The 19,453-nt window shown below is 31.5% G+C and overlaps 1 protein-coding gene across 5 annotated transcripts in view; it reads left to right on the top strand.

Annotated features, from left to right (window-relative positions):
* Positions 1-19,453, top strand: part of Pgant9 (polypeptide N-acetylgalactosaminyltransferase 9) — a 63,322-nt gene that overhangs the window by 21,156 nt on the left and 22,713 nt on the right. For all 5 annotated transcript variants that reach the window (XM_035092679.1, XM_035092645.1, XM_035092653.1 and 2 more), the window contains one exon: positions 14,798-14,874. The gene's annotated coding sequence lies outside the window, so the exon portion shown is untranslated. The remainder of the gene's footprint in view (positions 1-14,797; positions 14,875-19,453) is intronic.

Below are 19,453 nucleotides of genomic sequence, written 5' to 3'. Positions count from 1 at the left end.
TTTTCCATAAAAAGCGATATTAAAATTTTTTTATTCACATAAAATATTGGTAATACTTCTTACTATTAATAACACAAAATTATCATGAATTTTCAGTAATTACATTGAATTTCAAAGCTAACAAATAGAGGGCTGAAATTCATTGGATATTTACTCAAATAAATGAAGTTAATCAAAGAGTAATTTTAGAAAGTTTTATTGAAAATGAAAGAGATAATGAGGTTAATATATTTTTAATGATTGAAACCGTTAATTGATTATCAACAGGAGGTGTTATAATAGAGATAAATGATAATAGTGCGAGAATATCTGTTTGATTCAGATAATAATAAATTGTTTGTGCACATCTGCGAGTATTTCATGATTCCAACAATCAGCAGATTTCTCATCATATTCGTGCATGTCTCTCTTGCTTCACTTCCATCCGGTTCATGTCATTCAACATGAAGGATATGTATAAAATTGGTTATATATACGCGAATGTACATTTAAATAATCATTGGCTAACACTTCATGCGTTTCATTCGACTTTGCAAAGTTTTACTGTCTCCCTCACACATTTGCAGCTCAACTTTGTTGGTCAGACATGCGGATTTGCGATGCTGACGTTGAGATAAACAATCCGCTTACGCATCGACTATGGTTTCCACTGTTGAATTCTCATCTATTCGCAATCCTGTTAATTTCGACATTTTCACTTATAATCCTATTATTTGCCATATTTCATATTCTCCATTAATCTTCGTTGGAATTTTTCAAAAATATTGATAATTATTTGTTCATTTATGTTTATATTCGACATATTTTTCACTACTTTCTTCCATGAGTTTGTAAGAAGATTAACAAATTGTACATTTTGAGAAACGCAAAACCGCAACTGACATTACGTAGAGATAATTTGTAATGGTTTGAAAAACTGAAACAAAGTTTTACTCTCAGTTGCAAAAAATAAGCGTGACTTATCTAAATTATTACAAACAAAAGTTTATCGGTCTTAAATATCAGTGACTTTATTCATACTGTTTACATCACATTTTACCTAAATGTCAAATAAATCATCTAGGAAACATCATATTTTTATTAAAAAAAAAAAAATATCCAATATAAATTGGAATTGTTTATTATTCATTTTCTATTATTAACATTTCTATCTACATTTTACAGTGACATGACAGTCAAAACAAGTATGACCCATATTCTGAGAAAACTTTCAACTCTATCTAATCTTTCGAAAAGATTACTTGTGATTCTATTTGCCACAAATTTCACGTAGAAAAATTATTCAAATGGATACGGAGAAGAGTGTGAAAAAGTAAGAGTGAACGAGAGATATATTTAAAGTAGAAAAATAATGTGGGATTTAAAAGTGTAAAAAGTAGTGTGATTGTTGTCAAGTGCACGTGGAATTTCCAATTGGTATATACATGTTTCTTAAAAGATGTGTGTGGAAATGTGTAGCACTTTAAGTGAAATACGGAATTCGTCCAGTCATGAATCACTGATGTAGAATTCAGCTGGCTACGATTACAGAAGTCAAGCACGCGGATCGTTTGGGGGGTATCCCAAGGGAATTTCAAGTCAGACGAATAGCAAACTTTTCTCTTTCCCTTTTACTTTTTCCGATCCGCTTTTCGTCTTTTATTCTTCCTGGCAATAATCCAAAAACTGTCTCTTTTCCGCGGCAACTTGCTGTGATTTATGTACGAGCATTTTCCTTGTTTTGGTTTATCCTTCAATCTGCATTATTTGTTTCTTCTTTCAGTGGAGTATTTCTGAGCATATCCCACCTTGATTGGCTTGTCAATAGTCCATACAATTTAGTATCCATCGATATTCAAACCATGCCATATACTTCTGCACGTACCTGAACCATATAATGTCCCTCGCTACATTGAAATAATCAAATCCAAGTGGCTCATACAGATTGGTTATAAATGTGCTCGCGGTTTCTTGCAAGATGAGATTCATAGAGCCGAGACGAGCCCAATTGAGAAATAGCTGTCAATTACGTGGTTACCGAAACCTCCAATTGCGAAAGCTTCATAACACAGTGTCCCTCTTGCTAACTTTTACGAAATTACTCTTTCTCTTATTTCCCAAACATATAAGAAAATAATTACATTACAAGCATAAATTACCACTTTATTACCTTCATTAAAATATCAAATGATTTTTTCATTCTTTTTCATTTAAACCAAGACCTTAATAATAAAATTCCTCATCTCTGATTTCACATGATCAGTTTACAGTTATATTTTTCAAAATAGAAGAAAGTTTCTGATGTCTCCCGGAAGTGTTTTTATGCAAGATGACCCAATCGGTAATTTCTTGACAATGATCAAGCGCATCTAGTAAGAACAGTCTTGATCATCCTCATTATAGATGGACGCCTCCTCGAGACATTAGGAAAAAAACAAGACTTTCACAATTGGAAATCATAGAAGCGTTCTTCAAAACCGGTTTTATAAGAGTCTGATGACGTTTGTGTTGAAGACTTTTTCGCGTCCTTGATTCATGCGTCTTCCTAACCTAGAAAAAAAAATTATCGACATTAATACCAGGATTACCTTTTCATTAACTTGGCAATCAATTAGTTAAGTGAATTATTATTCTGTTAATAATCTAATAAGGAAATTTATCGAGGTACATTAATTTTAACATGGTTCAGAGCCACTTAACGATATTGCCTAGACAATAAATATTTTATTTTTTCCCCATACGAGGCGTTGTGACGATTTATCGATTGTCCAGCATTTATTTAGGAATGCCACGTGCTATATACCACCTGGCCATCTGTGTTACCTATTTTGTGGTCTTGTGTATTGTATTTCATGTTCACTACATACACAATCGTTCATTTTTATTTACGCATGTACGCAATGACGATTGTATAACAACACCTGAAGCTAGAATTTGTGATAAATCAAGCATTGATAAAATCATTTGTTTCATTTTGGAATATTTTTAATTTTATTAACGATAATATTGAATAGAGAACAAATAAAAGGTAGATTATTGGTAGGAGGAAACAAAATTTTTGATACATCATATAATGTAAGCCAAAAGTCTGCAGATATTAACCTGTTCGCAGCTGCGGTTGGTGGATCATTTTTTTTTTAAGATAAAAAATCGTCGATAACCTAGCACGTGTATCGATTCTTCATTCTCCCACGGGAGGTGGCTTCTATGACCGTAAAAGCTCAGCTTTACAATGCCACTCGGTGTTCTGCTCTTGCTCACCTTCTTTCTCTTTTCCTCTCGTCTGTTACCTTTTGCAAACGTGCGCAAGAAAATTCCCGTTTTCTGTAGGTCTCTCGGGTGTGCGCGGAGACTTTGCAAGTTCTATGGGATAAAGAAGGCAACGGGTCCTTTGGATTATGCCGGCATAATTTATTATACAGCTAACACAGTAAAGCGACAAAAAAATAAACAGATAAAAATCTGAAAAATTTTCCATTAGACATTTTCAATAAAATTGACGATAAAATGGAAAGTATATAATATTTGAGATGTTGGTGATGGTGTGGAAAATGGCTTTGTATATGTCACATTGCTCGTGGATGTCTCTTGGAGGTCATCTCTGTCTAAGAGGTCACGTGTCTTAAAGATCTGAGGCTGACGGCATTGGGAAAGTGTGCCGTTGAAAGGTCAGCACAACGTAGAAGCGTGCTTCTGAGTCCATCGATGCCTTTTACCTCAGAGGGGTTGTGGAAAGAGGATAAAAATTATTAGAAGCCTCGAGCTAAAAGACGATGGAAAGATGCTGGTACTACACGATGCGGATTCTTAAGTTTAAGTCTGCGAAAGGCTACGCGATCACCTCGAGGCCACGGAGTTTCAAGAGAAATAATTCTTCCGCAAAAACCGGTTGAGTCGTGCAGATAACTCGATCTCTAACCTTCTCGCGTACCTTAGAGTCTTCTTCGTGATGGAATTCATTCTACTTATACCAGGGAATTGATCGAAATAATTATATACTGATATATTTATATACAATAAATAAAAAATCTGTTAAAGGATGTTTACACATTTTTTTTCTCAGTATTATGTAGCATTTTTATAACATTGTAATCCAGGTATTTATCTCTATTATTGTCTTTTATAATAAACTTATACTCTGCTATATTAGGCTCTCTCAATTTCCTAACAGAGTTTCCCTAATTCAGACGGATTGTGGTCGCAAAATGTCTGATTTCAAAATAACTCTCTGGCAATTTTCACTCAAGTAGAAACAGCAACATTGCACGCATCAAGTCTTCGTACAACGTGATACACAAACGTGACAAGGGTTGCGCACAAACCCGACGTAATTAGTCTAATTTTGTGGTCGAGCAGTCATCACTATCAACAACTCACAGGGTGTTGAATTAAGATAAAAGCATTCGACCAATCCAATAAGATTGTAAAATTAGTTGAGACAGTCGATAATTATTTTTCCCCACAAAAAGCTATTTATGGAAATTCTCATTTTTCTGACTTCCAATCAAATATTCCCCTTATGGGTTTTTTTCCATCAACTTATTATTGATTCTTAGTGATGGAAATAATTTTGTTTGACCAAATTTCCACAGGAAAAAATGATATAAGTACGAGAGTCGTTGAAAAAAAATTGTTTTATTTGCATATAATTAAAGACCAACTTGATGAATGTTGCATAATAACGATTTGTTTTCTCTCAAAAAATATTTATTCAGTAAATTGCATGAGAATAAGGTTAAATTAACAATTATATTTAATTTCTAATGAAATTCGTGAACATGTATGTGTCTACATATATTAAAAACAAATGCGGATTATTTAGTTACGAATTATTCAGAGTTTATTTTAACCAAACATGAGATATTTTCGTAAATAAAAAAATTGTTGACACTAACAGAGTTACCCTCACAGGATAAAGAACGTCAGTCTAAATGATGTGTTAATGAGTTGATGGTTAGAAATGTGAGTAGAATCACACAAGGGATGAGCATTTAATGGGAAGGAGGCAGTAGAAATGTCCAGAGTAAATGTTTCCCCTGAGCTTATCGTGAGTATTTTGTACATGAAGTTAGTATCTAAAGTTATGAAGGTAATGGAGATGCATTGGTCTGGCTAAAAGTGATAACGCCCATAAAGTGTATGAGACGTGATCCAATAGTGTAAGAATCATATAAGGAAGAAAAGAAAAATTTTCTTCTCGACCTCTTTTGATATATTTTTAACGTTTGCTATTCTTTCTTTTCTCTTGTGTTATTTTCACGTGCATTTCATCTATCGTTCACTGCACACATGAGTTTTTATATTGCTGTTCGGTTGGATGGCACACACGAAAATATACGATATATTTCGAAAAAAAAAATGATAGAAAAAAAAATTAGAATAGTTTTAGAATTTTTCAGGCGTGAAATTTGCAAAATGCTGACAGTAAATATAAGACCAACTTGGATATTGATCTTATGGAAGAGAGAAGAAAACGTTAGATGTTAAATTTACTTCATCTTTACCTTGTAACATTGATCTTTGACGTAGTTTTGTGTATCTAATATGCTCTTTACTCGAAGCTTCGATATATATCGTGATGATGTTTACAAGTTTAAAACAAACAGAAGTTTTGTTATGCCCCCGAAATTCTGTATTACTAATTGCTTTTGTGAAATGATAAATTTTCCAATTAATTATTAGAAATGAAAGAAACTTAAATAGTTATCGAATAATTTGTGAAAGGTGTTATTTTATCATAAGTAGAAATAGTCTGACACTTATTTCTAATGAAAATTGTACGCCTAAATGAGTTAATTAAAACTTATAAAACATAATTATAAAAAATTGTAATAAAGTTTTGCAGTCATCATTAAAGATGATTATAAAAAATCTTGGATTTTTCTCTGCTAGCAAAAAAGTCCAAGTTTCATAGCATTTATTTTATCCCTCTATTAGCGATGTATTTCACAAAAGTTTCAGCCGCCTACTAGTAATTCCAGACGTATGCGAGGACGTTCAGGAGTCTTAATTAACTCAGCAGGGTTCGCACGGCGATGTCGTGGCTTTGCTCCAGCCACGAGTTTTCTCTCCTACGCTTTTATTCCTCACAAACTCTATTATAAATCCCCGTATATATCCCCTGCGTCTTTTCCACTCTCTCGCCCCTTTACGCGTACATCCTCTCTCTAAGCCAACGGAACAGAGATTCGCGCGCCCTGGACGGTAAATCCATTAGCTAAGGTCGTGCGCGTGAGCAGATTTGTTCCGGAAAAGCTTGAAAAGACCTTTAAGAGATGCGTGACACGTTCGTGTTTGGTCCTTTTTAGTTACAACAGTAGCTAAGCTTCACCCTTAGTAATTGTGTCACGAGCAACTTGTCTCTATACAATCCTAACTTTGCTCAACTTTAGTACGACCTTTGTCACTGAATTGCTAACATGAAGAACCTGTTTCAGAGTTCTAATTCAGTATGTCAATGTTTTTGATTAAATTTCATTACTCTAGAATTTTTACGTCACGTCTTTGATGTTGTTTTGTGCATTACAAAGTAACATTTACGTTTGTAGAAGTTCTTTTTTTCTAACAAATGTACTATCAAGATTAGCCATAAGGTGGTTATACTTAAGTGATGTATGAGTGTTTCTAAAGTAGTCCTAGGAACGATCAATAACAAGGAATTTTCTTGCAATCTTCCTGGTTTATTGAAGCTTAAGTGAACCGGTTCGACGTTGGATCAGATAAGATCACGAAGAATTACGTAACATTGTGACTCTGAGACACTTTTTAAGCTGCATCAGTCTCTGCTACAAACACTTATATATCTATGTCTATTAAATGGATGTACAGAAACGGTGATTTTATCGGATACTCAACGATAACCAGAATTGCTGAATTACATGCAAAGAATGAGGTCGGCAGATTCATCAGTTTTGACCTATACTTTTTATCATTCTTTGTCACTGTCCACTTTAACATATTCTACTCCAGTGAGCAAACGTTTTGTGCAGCTTCCTCTTTTCCCCAGTTGAGAAAGTTCATGAAACTAACTTGCTGAAGCCTTCCCTCAGGCTAATACATATGCGATGTCACATGCAAGATCAACTACGCTGTTGACCCAAATTATTTTCAAATTGTGGGTGGCTCAAAATTAAACATCAATGGTTCGCTTTGACTCTCACTATTTCTCCAGTTATAAATGAGTATACATACTAACTACACTTGTGCAAAATTTCATCGATAAACTTTCAAAGAAAAAAAGCACTCACCATTTAATTTATCATAATCACATTAAACATATACCAAAATAGATTATTGAATTTACCATTATGCCTGTACTAGGTCTTCAATCTATGGATATACAAGACTGATTTTCAAAAGCGTCATTGTTCAACTAGTCGATAAGCACTTGAAGCTGACCCGGAACTTGCAAGCTTAAGTTGACGTTGAAACCACGTGTAAACAATTGGGATCAAGCTGAGTAAAGTTATCGATCATTCATCAATGTTACTAGAGGGATATATCCTTTGTTATTTCGGTTTAACCATGCCAGGTAGAATAGCAAGTAGCCGGAAGGAAAATGCTCCGTTGATGAATATTTCATTATGATGAATTATTAATATTATTTATTATTAAAGTTTAAATTAAAATTGAAAAAAAAAAAAAAAAATTAAAAAAAATGATTGTTTAAATATGCTATACAGAATAACATGTAAGAGATGAGTCAAAGAATTTTAAGTAGAATGAGTTAGAGTTTGTATAAACTTTATGGCTGTTTGTTTAAAAGATAGACAGAGAAGAGAATAAGGGTTTGAGTATTGCAAGTTTTTGTATCTCAGCCACCATGACATTGTCTCTCTTGTCACGCACCCAAGTCTTTGTATTCAACGACAAAAGCAGCAGGACGAAGAGAAAGAAACGAATAAGGAAAGATAGAATAGGGGAAACTCAAGAGTGCTTATGAGTTAGTGAAGCTTTTTCTTCTACGAATTCGCCATGTATTATAGTGCTGACGCTTGCACGCAGCTTTAAAAGAAAACTTGAGACTTTATGTCCGTTTTTATCTGATGTGTCAATGATGCTAGTAAACAGTTAGCTTTTCCCTTGTTAGAGAGTGCAAGTGTATAAAAATTCTTCAAAGCTACCTTAATGTCTACAGTCATGCAAAAGTAATTTTAAAATTCTTAACAAGTTCGTTTAACTTCTTTTACTATCGATATTATACAGATGTTACAATAAAATCTGTCATTAGAATCGATCAATCTTACAGTAAACTTGAAATCTTTCAAATGAGTTGATTCGATGTTTTTATCCATCTATAGAATGATCCTTCAATATTTTTATTCCCCTTTTTCAATTCGTTTCTCACAAGTAATTTTTCTTCTTATTTTCTTTCGTGTTCCCGTTTTCATCTCGGTTCCTCTTGAATGCCTCGAGCGTTTTCAATTAACGTTTACCTCTTGCCGACATTCGAACGAGTGACTTTAAAACTGCCTAAGTGTACCACCACTTTTCGATAATGTTCGCACATTGCTAAATTACTTTTCAAGTATTTTTAGAAAGTAGTTAAACTAGTGCCATCAGTTTAAATACATGTTTTGATGGATTATCGAATCAACATTTCATTTATTTTAATCCATAATTTACGATATTTTAATATAAAAATTATTGTGACATTTTATTCGTAATTTATTGACATGCAATTAATATTTTGCATTTTATATTTTTTAAAATATGTTTATTATATGAAATAAAAAGTTGATTTATCTCAAATTTGTAAGAATTAATGAAGTTTTTAAAAATAGTAGAAAGATTACGTGATGGAGTTTTCTAAAATTGATGAGAATATGCAAATAATTTTCAGTGAGTAAAAATAACATTGGAGTAGACGAGCAAAGAAAAGACGTTAAAACTTGGTATCAGGCGAAAAAGTTTTCCAACTAGGCATTCACTTTTCATTCCAAGAAGTAAGAAGAAATGCCAGGTTGCACGATTCGTCATTTTTAACTTTCTTAGATAGATAAACGTATTTTTGGGATAGAAGATGAAGAGTGAGAGATCGAAATCCTGTCAGTCCTACGTTCTTTCACTCTTCTAAAGTCTTTTACCACAATCTATAGAAGTCTCTGGATGCTCGTCGTCAAACCCACTCTTTTACACTTCTCTCATTCTTCCAGTAATGCTGTCGTTATTCATAGCAAACGCGCATTACCAAAGTTCCTTAGTAGGATTACTCGAAAAAGTAGTGGTAACTTGCTAGAATCACGGAAAAACCTCTGAAAGTAAAACTTCTTAACTACCATCTCGTTTCCTTATCTCCACCAAATGTTTCCCTCTTATTCTCTCGTCCACTCTTTCTTATTACACTACTTGGCAAATTTTTACCTCCTCCTTCTCTTCTTCTACAATTCAAACCACTTGAAATCCTGTTAAACTCTTTCGTTGATCATCAATACGAGGTTACATCGACCAATAAAAAAGACTCACCAGTCGAGCCACTTAGATTTCTAACTAAAACAAATAGTCGTTTGACTTCCTGGATACATTTTTTTTTTCCTTAATTAACTTGAATTATTGTAGACTGGAATCTCTGTATCTTTTACCATTGACCTGCGCTCATTTTTCAGTCTAAACATGATGCTTATTTTCATAATAGAGATTTACAATGTTGAACTTTTTTTTTTCTTATCAGATATCAGCCATTACTATGATTATTAAATCACAAGTGGTAGTTGAACTTTAATTAATTAATAGTTGCATTCATTAATCTGTCTGGTAATATTTTGATAATCACAGCGATCTTATGATTTAATAATATCTATCTAAATTTATTAACATCTAAATAAACTTTTGACTAAAAAGGAAAAATAATTAAAAAAATGACTTATCTAGTTGGTGTAAGATAGCGACTATAAATTTTCTATAATCTTAATATTCATATCGGTTTCTTCAGGATCCAGTCTATAATCCAGAAGATGCCTTTAGTAGAACACAAGTACGTGGTTCATGTCGTAATTACTGAATGGTATGCACAAGGCTAAAGCTTGATGCATTTAAGCTTGTTTCAGCGATTAGCTTGAACGCAAGCTCAATTGATACACATATTACATCCATCGTTCTCTCTCTCCCTTTTGAACAGAATTACCAGGTCGTTTGTCGAATAGGATGTCTGTTTACCATGTCAAATAATAAATGAACAGATTCAGCGATTATTGGGATACTAAATTTGGGTGGTAGACATTTACATTATTCTATTTAGAGATTGAATATATCCAACTGTAGGTGATTCAAAATTATTTGTGTGTAATTAAACTCAGAATGTTAGAATTAATTGTTGATTTACAACACATCTTTAATTTACTTTCATATCACTCGTCATGATCGGAACTCGTCACTACAAAGCTGTAGAGATTTAAACTGTTCGACCCTGTAAATCTCGCGTGCAACCGTCAAATTATTCCACGTCAATTATTCGATATACTCGCTTTGAATTGGTGAGAAAGAGAAAGAATAAAAGAGTGTTGAATACTGAGAAATTGTGGCTGACTAGTTCATGGGCGTTTCTACTTGAATTCACCTTTACTAAAAATAGGACTTAACATTTGTTTCAAATGAGTACAGTGCATATATAACTGTTGAACAAAAGTTCTTTTGAAATATCAAAAAATAAATTTATTATTCTATAAAAATGGTTTAAAGGTTAACAATATTTTTTTTAATATACTTATTATTATAACTAAATTCTTTTGATAGAATTATTGAGAAATTTACTTTTTTACATTTATCAAGATTAACTGATAATAACAGTCAAAAGGTTATTTTAAAATTGAGTTTATTATTTTAGAAATTACTTCAAGTAATTTTTAAATTAAATTTTTATTGTCAAATAATTTATCTATTTATTAGAGAGACTTTTATTTTTATACCATTTTGATTATCATTCTTATTTATATTAAAATAAAATAACAAGGAAGTTCAATTTATAAAATTGATATTTGATGGCAGAAGTTGATGAAAGACTAACGGAATTATACACGTGAAAGAATAATCAGTAATCGTAATGTTCTCATTTCTTAGGTATTTGAAATGAAGTACACTTACATATTCTCATGCTTAATACATTATATATAGTATAGTAGTAAAGTTAAAACCGCAGAAAAATAACGAGTTTTTCATCGTGTATGAGCGTGCAATGGCGCCTGAAGCTAGCCCACATCAAAGTTACGTTACAAACTACCCCCCAACCCTCTTTCGCTGTTCAGTGGTTGACGATGACGACATCGCAAGGAACAAGAGTCCAGTCGACTGAAGGTCTTTTCCTTTAGTGCAGCTCGACCATAAATCACGTCCTATCAGACCAAGGTCTTTTTCCTAAGCGAGTACCTCGCTGTGGTCCTTAAGTAAAGTCCCCTCACAGGCAATCTCGCGATCTTTCAACATAAGCTTTCATCCCTGTGATATTTTTTGTTTAAAAAAAAAAAAACAAAAAGCTTGAAGAAATCATCAGATTAAATTTATTATTTGCCATTTAAAAATAGTTGTGCATTTGAATTTATAAAAATAATTTAAAAATTCAATTACATGTCCATGAAATAAAATATAGCAACATTAAAAAGATTAAAATAAGATTATTAGGGATGAAATAAATCTGGTTTATTTCTCTCCATAATATTAAATATATTTCACATGAAAATCGTTCTCTGGACCTAGTTTAATAGCTTAGTAACCCTGAGGGCTCTATATAATCACAGCCTCACCAGTTTGTCGTCACTCTAGGACGTTCGTTCCTCTTTCTTCTCATTTACGACACACTGCTTTTATATTAGTTGAGCTTCGTGCACGTCGAGAAAAACTTCTCTCATTTCCCTCGTAAATTTCAACCCTATTTAGACTCTCGCCTTCTCTCTTTTTATCTTTTTTGCTCTACTTATATTTTCTGAGCATAACAGTATTTTACGAATGATATCCTTAATTCCAATATAACTTTAGAGATAAATGATTTTAAATATTTACATATTTTCATTACGCTTAAAAAATTTTATGTAGATGAAAATTATTTATTCATAACTTCAGTGAAAAAATTTAAAAAAAATTTCAATTTATAGTTTCCATTTTAGCTTGTTATTTATTTATTTAAAATTCTCTCAATTTTATTTAATTTATTTCTAAAATTATTACTATTTTAAATGTCATAATTATATTAAGCCAATCCTGTATAACTTTTTGGTAAAAAAAAACAATTATTGAGATTTATTTCACTACATAAACGAATTACATATTGCCTATACTAATTCAAAATAATAACAACATGAAAGTGACAATATGAATACATAGGATTGTAATGGTTTATACTGTGGTGTCCAGCAAACTACTCGTAACACTGACACTTGGTGCAATTTCGTAATCCTGACATTGTCGCGTCATTAACTTCTTCCTCGTTCAACGAACCATTTAAGTGGTACCAACACCAGTGTATTTATCAACGTCCTAAGTTGAAAAGTTTTCAAGAGAAAAAAAATATTTATTCATGTGTTTAAATTTTATTTTAAATAATATGTTTTATGTTGGAAACAGTTGAACTGAGTATGAAAAATAGTGTAAAATTGTATCTACTAGGAGTATTGGAATTTTATTTGTAACCTAAAGATAAAATAGCAGCGATAAAAAACGATAAGCATAGGTCGATTAGACTGAGTCTTTGGGCGTGGACAAATGTGGGATCGCCCGAACCATGTAACAGTGTTGGCCCAAGGGATGTCGCGAGAAAAGCGGTTGCAAGCGATAAACTCGAGCAGTACTGTGTTGCAAACGTTGTATTTTCTCTTCTCGTCTCACTACCCCGACTAGTCCCGGAGGAACCTAGAGCTAGTTACACACCATTTGCACCCCTCGTGGGCCACCCAACGACCTACCGTTATCCACTGACAAGCTGTTCTCAAGCTCCTTTTTCTTCTCGTATTCTCAAATAAACTCATCAAGTTGACAGATTAAGTAAAAACCAACAATGTCTTATTTATTTATTTATTTATTTATTATTATTATTTACTTTTTTTGGTAATAAAGAAAAAGTAGTTTTCTTAAATCTTATAATTTTTTCCGAGTTCTGAAAAAGAAACAAATGCAAACGATAACTTGGCTTATTCAAGAAATGGAATGAAGTCTATAAGATGATGCATATATATAATATACATTTCAAGGATTTTGCATTTTTATTAAATAGAGTGCTATTGAAATGATAAAGACATTTGAAAATTTCAACTCTGCTGCAATCGGTCTTTTAAGAATAATATTATCAAATTTTAATAAAACAAAATTTTTGTAAAACTGCAATAAATCTGGAGAGAGAAGATATTCGTGAATCGGACGAAAGCAAATTCATAGTTACCTCTTGGTATATCTAGTAATCGACTGGGAGTCGAGTCAGCGATAAAAATCCATCCACCTTCTCTTTTATCTCCATTGGATGGAGACCACGACGGTGGTTCGTCTACAATTCTTCTTACTTTTTTTTTATCATTCCTTCGTTTCCTTTCTCCCTTCTTCTCACCTTACTCAAGGGATTCGAGAAAGTTTGCCAGGGCGTTGCTCCATTAAATTAAATTACGTTGTGGGATTGCACGAATTTTCGTCTTCTGTTAGACTCTAACAAGTCAGGTCATTCTGTCGTGTTTTCATGTCTTAAGGTCAGGTTTGCTTTAAGTCAATGATACAACAATGTTCGATATCGAAAGCAGCTTTGTGCCAGTTTTTTTTTTCTTTCTGTCCAACAATAAAAGACAAAACCTTGACTGAATTATAAATTTATTAATTTAAAAATGATTTCAATTAGGTAAAAATATTTAATCAAAAGCTATCTTCAATGATTAAAAGATGTAATCGAAGTGAATTTAGATCCTTTTTCTTTGATTAACATCTATCTTTAAAACGGGATAAAATTAACAGTTTAATTTTAAAATTATCGTCATTTTATTCGTTTGAATAATAATTGCTATTTATTATTCTCAGATGTATTACTCAGATGTTTGACAAGCAATCAACTACGGTTTATTTTCCTCTGTATATACTTAAAAAGTAATTACGTAAATTACCAGATGAATGCAAAGAAAAATAAAATAAAATGTAAATAATATATATTTTAGAAAATGAAACCGTTTGAAATTATGATTCTCGCTAATTCAAATTAATATTAAAGATGAAAAAATTATTTATAGAATTTTTAATTTCATTTGTAATCATAAGAACAGTCGAAGTAAGTACATTAATTATAGCTACATTAATAAAAAAAACTTAAACAATGGATATTTTATAATGAAAATATAGCAAGTATGATATTGTCTCGATTCAGTGTGTTGTTATTGTGTTACTGTTATTACAAACGTGGCCATTACTTACTGATGTTAGCAACAGGCACAAGTGCAACGTAAGTACACGATAGCCATCAGAAGTGCCATCCTGCATCTGACATGTATAGTTCTACACATAACAGAAGTGTGCTCGAGCAAGCAGCACAACTTTATCTTTTAGTTCTCATTTTTAAAACAAGATAATCATACACATTCATATTGTCGAATTATATTCGTAGCAGAATCAAACCCTCGTAATTATTTTCGAAGGATTAAAAGATAACTAACTAAAATTTTACATAGTTTTCTCCAAAGTAAAGGATGACTGACGGTGAATTTGAGTTCCCTCTTTCTCAATTAGGTTTCATTTTTCAAACGTTTGCATCTTAAACTACATTAATACTTTAATTCTTCGAATAGTTACTTAGCATGCTAAGATTTAAGATTATTCACTGTTTAATTAAATTATAATTTGTTGTTTTTTTCTTTTGTTACAGATTTACCGAGTTAAAAGCTCAGCCAAATAATTAAGTCTGATCTAATTTATTTTCAAGAACTTCACAATTCATAAAAGGTAAGATATTTCTTTTTATACTAATTGACATTTGATTAATCATAACATGAAAGTTGTAAAATTTTACTCCAGTCTTAATTAAAAAATTAAAGAAAATAAATCCTGAGGAATGAATTTGTTGATTACACTAGTGGATTGGTATATTGATATCGATTAACGAACTGAATATAATATTCAAGTTGATTAATAATTTTTTCATGAAATTTAGCATGAGGCATGAGTATGTTTCCATTAAAGCACTAGAGTCGCTGAAACACTCGAAATAATTACGTTGCATATTTTAAAACAACGAGAAAGCATTTACCAGAGTACGAATAGAAGGTATGCTTTGTGGTATTGGAAAGGTGGTGATCACCCGTTGCAATATCGAGTCTCAATATACTCGAATATAACAAATATATTGTACCGATCAATTCGGTTTTCCCATTTGGGGACATGAGATAATTACAATTTACGGTTTTCATACCTTTATCAGAATATTTATATTTTTTTTTTTTTAAATTAATCGTTAAATATATTCTCGTATAATTTCTGAACAAAATTGTGTTTATGGTTTATGTATTATTAACACGATGTTATTATACAACTCATCAACAATATCCTGTTTTCTATCATTCAAGTAAATTAATTATTTTGTTGATATTATTCGTTTATGTATCAACTAATTAACTTGAAGCTCTCGTATTTGCTCAAGTCTCGCGAATCTGTTGAGACTCATAACGAAAAGTACAACCACAATACGCAGACACACAAATTGGTACGCTGATGGTTTTATTTCTCTCTTACTACGGTTACAATCCAATTACTAACTTGTTTGTATACTGCAGTGAATCATTCTCGACGCCTCCCTTTTTCTGTAACGAGAAAAAAAAACTTGCTTTCCAACCACACATACTACTCAGTATCACTTCATCTAGTTTACATCCATTTCTATCGACTCTTATCAATAATTTCCTTTTATCATCGCAATTTCGTCGAGAAGATAAATCTTTTAAAATTAAATAATATTATAACATTGTTTGCATTTAACTTTATTTTATTTTTCATGATTGAAGGATGCTGAATTATTGGTATTTATTTGTTACAAATTTCATTAAATTGATTACGCTTACCGATATTGGTAGTTGACCTAATCAATCGAATATCATACGAAACCATTAAATTAATCCATTTTAATTGAGAGATCTGCTACGAGCAATAAATTGTATATAATATTTCTCATACGTCACGTTAGATATTAAAAAATATATCATTTCATTATAAGCGTTCATATTAACTGCTGTTCAATATGACATTTTAAAAAATCGCAGAAGAAAAAAAAGTAGATTAAATAATTAATCAATTAATCCGTATAATAGACTTATATATCACGTTGTCATATATTAGAATATTTTTGAATTTAATATACAATGAACCATTCAAGAATGTTGAGGAGGACATTGTCGCGTGCTGTGATAAGATTGAAGTTTCCTGTAGAACGCGACGTGTCATTGTATGTTGTCGGTTAAATTTCACCGATTGCCGCTTGCTGTCGTTGCGTGACAACAAGTCAACAGTACGCGATAGATTTTGCAGGCCCACTTTGTCGTCGGTATGAATATTGCGTGTGAATAATTTTTTATTTTTCCCTTTCTATTAGTATTAGGTCAGTACATAATTAAAAAAATCACATTATGGTAACATTCTATTCTCTATCCATATACATACATATATACATATTGAACCATCTAACAATGCCGTCAGCTAAAATAAGTAAATATATAATAATAATAATAATAATAATAATAATAATAATATATAAATTGATGTAATTTTTTTTATCATTCACAACAATTTTTTTTTCAACAATAATTAGTTTAATTCACAATAGGATGACGATTGGCAATGCAATTTTATTTAAGTATAAAGATGAAAGTTGAATAAAATAATTGTAATAAAAAAGAGGAAATCGGATAAATCGAATTGTTACGTTTTGCATATTTAATGTTTAACTCTCTAATTTTTTTTCGGTTTTAAATTCTTAGAATGATATTTGGACTGATAACACTTTAGTCTTGAGACAATATTTTTTTAATGCTTTTCGAAACGCTTGTTAATTTTTAGGTATTTTAAAACTCAAAGAAAAACTGTTTTTAACAATAATCCTCTAGAATTTTTTAGTTGTCTTTATTACAGTAATTTCAAGTGGATCAAAATCTTATTTCAAAACTCCTTTAATTGCATTCGCGTTTATTCAACTGTTGAATAAGTACCTAAATTATCTTTACGAAAATTTCTTGATAAAAACGGAAAGAAAGTTCATTATTGGAAATAATTATCATCTGTACTCTTCTAGTTTTATTCAAATCACTTGTTTTCAACTTGAGAATTTAATTGCCACTCGACTAAAACTTGGATTAATTTTTCTGCATTTCACCAAAGTAAATATTGGAATTTAATCAATAAATGTACAATAAAATAATTAATAATAAAAATTAAATTTTAAAATCAATTTTCTACATGATTTTTTCATTATTTTGAGTAAATTGCGAATTAAAATTCATTTTCACCTTCTGTCACTAACATATTCATCCGATCCTTTGCGTGGCTCTTGATTTGCATGAGTTTAAGTGAAAGCCAATGGCATCCAGCTGTAGATTTTCTCATTGAAAAGTTAATTTCCTCAAAATGGGACTTCGACGTCTATTTCAAGTTTATCTCTCGCTCTATCCTTCTTTACAAAAACCCCACCACTTTGCGTAGTTGATCTCGGATTTCGTGAATATTCTAAAGGAACCACTTTTACGTTGAAGATGTTCGATTTGCTCAGCACTCAAAGGTTCATACCATCATCGTCTAAATGGATAAATTTGCTTACTAACAATCGAGAATGTTCCATTTTGCCATTTATCCATTCTCTTCAATTTCCATCAAATAAAAAGTCCTTAAACAAACGACAGAAAATATCATATTGATCTTGACATTTTAACTTAATGAAGTAGCTAAATTATTCTCAAACTATTTGAAAGAATTTATGATAGAAGACGAACATCATAAGAGAATTGAGAAGAGAATTTATACGACGTTGCTTAAGGCTAAATAGACGAACGTGATAGACGAACATTTGTTACTGAATACGTCGCTGCTTCATCCTGACGCGCCCGGAGGGTAATTGCACTTGCGGATTGCTACTTCTCATTATACTCTATTGATCGTCTGACATTATTTTGCTTCAAAAACACTTTTATCAAATTTATACTTTGTCTAAAAACATCATCTATTGTACCTCCTAACAAAGTACACTACCGCCATCTAACATGTTTGATGAAAAAAAATTAAAATAAATTTTTTTATATATATACTTACGAATAATAATAACAATTATATGAAAACTAAGTTTATCCAAGATTTGAACAAAAAAAAAAAACGAGATTTCCGTTCAATTTCCTGAGCGGTATAACTGAAAGTAAATCGAGCAACGGACAGGAAATCCTCGATTACATCGGCTTTTACACATTTTCCTCTCATTCTTTTTTAAAAAGAAAATAATCAAAAGATCCTTTTTTTATCATCACCATCATTGATGTAAGAAAAAAAAATAAATATACTGATTGAGTTACATTTTTAATATGTAATATGTAATATGTAATGTAATATGTATTTTTACAATATGTAATCAAAACTTGATTTTACAACTATTGTTAATCTTCTAACCCCAGAATGGAGATAATTAGGATACCCATTATTCTGTTAGCAGTTATCACGGGTGACCGTCTACTCTATTGTATATTGCGGAGGTTCGAGTATTATCCAACATTTAGTCCTCTGCTTGTCCTCTACAAGAATTATACATAGAACTGTCATACATTTACACGACATAAATGGCTTATTTTAATCGATGGCATTAGAATTCATACTTGTAATCGAATGTGAAGTATCGATCGTGTAGAGGTCAATCGAGTTTCTTGGGCAACGTCAAAACGAGAGAAGTGTGAAAATGAAGAGGAATATATTTTTTGATAGTATCACATGTACTATATCAAAACTATCCTCTTTATGGAATCGGAACACGTATCCTTTCAGGGTATATCAAATAGCTTCATCTCTAGTGTTCGTGTCTACTCGATTTCCCACATGAAAAATGAAACGAAAATGCTTTAAAAAGCATCTTTTTTTTTTTCATTTAATATATTTTGGGTAATTTTCAGTATTTTACTCTCTTTATTATTAATTTGTTCAATACAACAATCGTTTGATAAATCAGTAATAAGGTGAATTGCAAGTTGGGGAAAAATAAAAGCAAAGAAATAGAGACTCGACAATAAAAAAGGTAGAAAAGTTTGAGAAAAATAAAAAAAAAAAGAAGCAAAGGAGAATGTCGCCAAGACTGGTCTCTATTTTTCTCTTCTTCTCATCTCATTTTTCCTTTCGTTTCTCTTGTCTTTTTAGTATTTAAGTCTTCTCGCTTTTGCTGTAGGCGGTGAAGTGGAAATGCAGAAGCGCAACGGCCGGAAGATGCAAGAATAGAGGTGTCGCATCTTGTGTAGTCCACCAATAGAACGTTATCCTTTTTCTTCAAGATTTTCTTCATTCAGATTAA

The sequence above is a fragment of the Chelonus insularis genome, unplaced genomic scaffold (genome assembly GCF_013357705.1).
Source record: "Chelonus insularis isolate UGA/USDA-ARS -01 unplaced genomic scaffold, ASM1335770v1 contig_131_pilon, whole genome shotgun sequence".
Taxonomy (NCBI): Eukaryota; Metazoa; Arthropoda; class Insecta; order Hymenoptera; family Braconidae; genus Chelonus; species Chelonus insularis.
Note: the sequence above shows the minus strand (reverse complement) of the source record. Positions and strands in the feature narration are given on the sequence as shown.